General features: G+C 54.7%; 1 protein-coding gene across 1 annotated transcript in view; it reads left to right on the forward strand.

The window, feature by feature from the left end:
* The window catches only part of Cacng3 (calcium channel, voltage-dependent, gamma subunit 3), a 99258-nt gene that overhangs the window by 32451 nt on the left and 61890 nt on the right, over positions 1-4917 (forward strand). The window lies entirely within an intron of this gene.

The following is a 4917-nucleotide window of genomic DNA, read 5'->3' on the forward strand; positions in this document are numbered from 1 at the left end:
AGAGAGAGAAAAGGAAAAGAGACAAGAAAAGAAGACAAAAAGGAATAGAAAAAAGAAAAGAAGGGCTGGGGAATGTAGCTGTGGTGCCAAGGTCCTGTGTTCAATTCCCAGCACTTAAGAAACATCCCCACAAACATTCGAATGCAGCCTTTTGTGCTGTTGGTTGTGAACAACCTTGTCCTCAGTTATCCGTGGGGTTCAGTTTGGGGAACGCCCACCTCGGACAGCAAAATGCGCAGGTGCTCACGGCCCTCGTACAGGGCAGCACGGTATTTTACGCGCCCTACGCACCCCTCTGTACACTCTAAACCTGCTCTGGATCACTCAGCATACCTGCTGCAGTGTAAATGCCACGTAAATGGTTGTCATGCGGTATTGCTTAGGGAATAAGGGCAGTGCAAATCTATTTTTTTTTCCCCAAATATTCTCGATCTAAGATTGGTTGAATCCAACCTCACGAATCTCCAGGGGTGGAAACAGCATCCTTTAGGGGAAGAAGACAAGGGCCTGGAGGAGGCCTGCGCTTGAATAAAAGGCATTTCAGGGTCCTTGTAAGAAGAATTACGTTGTGGAAAGGCAGACACACAGCGCTGACTTACAGTGGCGTGCTGGGTGGCAGCGTGGCAGTGGTGGTAAACCCGGCTGTTCAATTTCACTGAACACTAAAAGGTTCACCAGCGCTGGTGCAGGGCGTCAGATCGTTCTGAACTCAAGGCCCCTTTCCACCCTTTACTGGCTGTGTGACCTGGAACAAGTGAGCTAACCTCTCTGTGCCTCAGGTTTCTCATCTGTTAAAAACAAAGAGAGGAGCTAGAGACAATGATAGCATAACACGGCCTGGCATGGTTCTAATGAAGACCGCGAGAGCCGGTGCCCTGGGGGGATACAGTCAACCGGGGCGTTCAGCAACGCTAACCAAGCGTTGGCCGCTCATGCCAAGTTCAAGGTGAGAAGCTGAAGCTAGGATGGAGGGGAGGAAAGGGTTAAGGAGGATGTCGTTTTGAAGAGAAGCAGAAGGGGGGTCGTTTGGGGCGAGCTAGAAGGGGCAAAAGGACGGGTTGTTATTGACAAGGTGGAGACATGGGGGGGACAGACGGGCGCTCCTGGGCGCAGGTGGAGCAGATACCCAGCCTGAGAGGAGGAGGAGGAAGGGGAGGAGGAAGGGGAGGAGGGAGACTTCAGCATGGCAAGGTGGCAGCTAAGTTTAGCACCGGCGGGAGGGATCTGAATATGCATGCCGTGGCCCGCTGTGCCAAACGGTTCCATTTTTCAGTCTTTCCTCCCGGGCGTCGTGGACGGAGCAGCCGTGGGCAGGGATCGCTGCGCGGAGAGCGGCCCGCGCCTGGTCCTTCCGGGACAGGGCCCTGGCTTCCCCGGCTCTCTCTGGGGTTCAGCGAGGGCCTTTCTTCCCTTTGCTCAGCGAACCTCTGTGTTTAGGGACTGTGGATCGGCAGGAAGCTGAGCACTGATTCCTTTCTGACATCAAGGCCGCTGGGTCTTCCAGAAACGGAAGAGCGCCCGGGCTGGTCTCCTCCAGAGTCCCCGCGCCGCAGTCCCAGCGGCCCTGGCCTCCTCCTTGGCCTCCCGCCCCTCCGCATCCCTACCCGCCGCCCCCTGCCCTCCTCTTCCCCTCTGCTCCTCTTCCCCAGTTCGCTTTCTCTCTCTCCCACAAATCTATATTCAGTTTCTGTCTTCCAAAATGAAAAAGTGAGTAGGAGGACAAATTGTTTAAGAGCAACACAGCTATTTTAACAAAATGCTTTTTCCTTTGAGTCAGTCCTAAGAAATTTGAGTAAAATCGAAGCTGAAATGAAACAAAAAAAATAATCTTTGAGAAATTGAAATGAATTAGGAAAAAAAAAGTCTAAATTTCCCCAGGTTGGAGGGAGAAGTGGGAACAGGAAGGAAAAAAACAAAGGGGCCGTGAAAACTGTGTAGGGGAAAGGAAACTAGTCGAGGAGCTTGTGAGGAGACCGCAGAGACCGCAGGAAGGAACCGGCCTTTATTCGGGCATCTGGAGGCTGAGCCCACAGCATGGCGGACACCTGCCCGTCGGGCGCGTCTGGACAAGTGCCTGTTAAATATGGTCGTCCAGCTCTCAGCCTCTTGGACGTGGTCGCCTCCTAGTCAAGAAGGCCTTGTCCCTCTGCCTGAGAGTCCTGGAGCTGAAGCCTTCTCTGTTGGAAGGGGCAGAATGCGAGCCGCACTGCCTGCACCTGAATCTTGCCTCTGTAGCTGGCGGGTGTGAATCTACGCGCTTCGCTGAACGCGCAGAAAGTCCTCTTCCCTCGTCTGTAAGGTGGACGACAGTAAGATTGCTCACTCCACCTTTCCCCGCTCCCAGGTAAGGAGTATATCAGACTGTAACCGAATGAGAATGGACTCCTCACTCATTTTTTTTAAAAAATCACTTACACCCTTCAAAACTTGCAGTGCTACTGCTAAGGAGAGTCTGCTGCCACCCCCGACGGCCGGCTGCTGCCCTGATCCGGCTCCCTGTCACCTTTGGCTTGAGGAGGCTGAAGACCAGAGAGTCAGAACCCTCTCCCCGGCATGGCTCTCGGCAGGGAGAGCTGGAAGGGGAGGTTCTCTCTCACCCTGAGGCCTGCATCCAGAAGACACGATGGGGGGCTGCGGGGGGCCTTGAATCTTCCAACCAGCACCGCAGCCACGTCTCTGTCCACTCCCGTCCTCGCCTCTGGTCTCTGCTCTGCCCCCAGCCTCTTCCTCAGCGGCAGGAATGTGTTTTCATAGAAAACTGCTCTCGCCTTATCGCCCTCCTGAGAAAACGTGCAGCCTCAGAGAAGGTGAGTTCTTCCCACGGATCTGGTGTGATGGACCCAACCACAGGCCCAGGAGCAGGAGCAGGAAGGCAGGAGTCCATGCAGAGCCCAAACTGCTTCCTTTTACTTATCGGCAGAGTTTTATCTGAGAGCGGACAGTAGAAGAAAGCACCAGAAAGTCCCCCCACCACCACCCCCAGGCAGCAGGACCGGCGTCCCCGGGGCTTGGAAATGAGAAGGCCCCGGAACGTGTCAGGGTGAAGGGACTGCGGTGCGGCTGCTTGTGCCACAGCCTCGGGCTGCCGGCCGCTGCTCATTACTGCTGCCCGCAGGCTGGGGCACGGCTGTCGGGTCCAGCGGGCGGGAGGTCCAGGTTCCAGGGCACTGGAGGAGATAATTGTCTTTATAGCCAGGAGACTCTTGGCAAGGGGGCCAAGTGACAAACACTCCAAAGAGTCCAAGCGGATGTGGGTGAGGAAACCATATTGTCCTTCACTCTTGGCAAAGCGAGAGACATTTCAGAAGCAGCCTGCTACTGGAGCTGGGACACCGAGGGATGTGTGTGTGTGTGTGTGGGGGGGGACCTGGAACCTTGCCGGTTATGAGTGCTGTGACGGCTCCCAGGAACACTCAGAAAAATGATTCTTGCCCTGCCTGTTCCCTAGGACTCTCAGGAGAATACAATAAAATACTAGGTGTAAAACGCCTTTGAAGATGATCACGCCTCATTCATTCATTTTAATGGTAGACAGTGAGCGTCCAGCGGGTGCCAGGCACTGGGGAGGTGGTGCTAAGTGGACGTAGCACCTCGAGGTGTGCAAGTGGGGAGTCGCTCGGGAGCGCCCCCCAGAGGCCAAACCCCAGACCTCAGCCTGCCAGTTTAGCAGGAAATCCAATCTCTTTCCGAGATCTCCAGCGCTCTGCCTGGGATCCAAAAGGTCCGTCCACCTTCCTCTAGACTTGTGGTACGAACTGGAGCCCACGTGTGCTCCCTGGGGGCTATGATACGTCACAGCTGTCACCTAGAAGGAGCCTGCGCTGTGCCAAGTGACCTGGTGGGCTAGTTGGAACTGGGAAACACCAGACCGACTCTCAGCTTGCTACTGTTCTGCTGATGGTGGCTAGATCTCACCTCCAAGGCTGGTGCGATTTCTACCTGGGCTGCCGTGACTCTGTAAGGTGTGAGCGATAAAACAGCGGATGCTTGTTGAGTGATTCTGTGGTTTACGGGGGAGACATTATGCTGGGAAGTCATACTCGCTCAGGGCAGACTCCAGTGCGACGCCTCTCCTTCCCTGCACATTCTGGAGGGCACCGTAGTCCAGGTTTCACACAGTAATTCATTTAATTCTTAAGACAATCCTCAGGTATAAATGTTAGGGCTCCTTCCAGTTTACAGAGGCGGAAATAGGCGTACAGGAGTTACGTAGCCCTCCTGGGTCACAGCTAGTGAGCTGAAGAGCCAGGATTTGAGCCAGAGTTATTACCGTTAATCACCATGCTCTGCTTCCTCTAAGGAGGAAGAGAATTTGGCATGAGGTATATCACGGCAAAACAAAGCACACAGATCTTTAGGTGCGAGTTCAAGTCTTCCCCCGTGAGGGCTATGCCCACAGCTGCCCTTCGTTCTCTCAGTGCCGAGGCTCCCTGTCCTGTCTCCTGCCCCATCAGCATCAGATGGTGCTGTCACCCTCCCCTCCACCAGTACAGCCGGCTTTCCCTGGTGGGTTTCCACAGCTTCACATCTTGGTAGCTTTCTGTAGATTTGTCTTCTGCTCTCCAAGCTCTTCCAGACCTGCGCATCAACTGTCTCTCTTGCAAAAACAAAATCGAACCTCTTCCTCACCAGACTCTCAGCTGTGCACAAAAAATTAATCAATTACAGCTGAGATAAGAGCTGCAGCGAAGCAGCTCAGAGGACCGTGGCTTCGCTGCTGTTATCTGTGGAGACACTCCTCCGCTGTTCTCTGGGAAGGAAGGGCTGGTTGCCGGGGTGCACACTCATCCCCAGGAGCTTCAGGGCCTCCAGGCTCCCTGGAGTCCGTCCCTGTCTCTCTCCCTCTCCTTCTCTGTCTCTCCCCCTTCCCTCTGTCTCCTCCCCCTCCTTCTTTCTCCCCCCCTCCCTCTCTCTCCC

This window comes from Chinchilla lanigera, unplaced genomic scaffold (genome assembly GCF_000276665.1).
Source record: "Chinchilla lanigera isolate Chin_1 unplaced genomic scaffold, ChiLan1.0 scaffold00092, whole genome shotgun sequence".
Taxonomy (NCBI): Eukaryota; Metazoa; Chordata; class Mammalia; order Rodentia; family Chinchillidae; genus Chinchilla; species Chinchilla lanigera.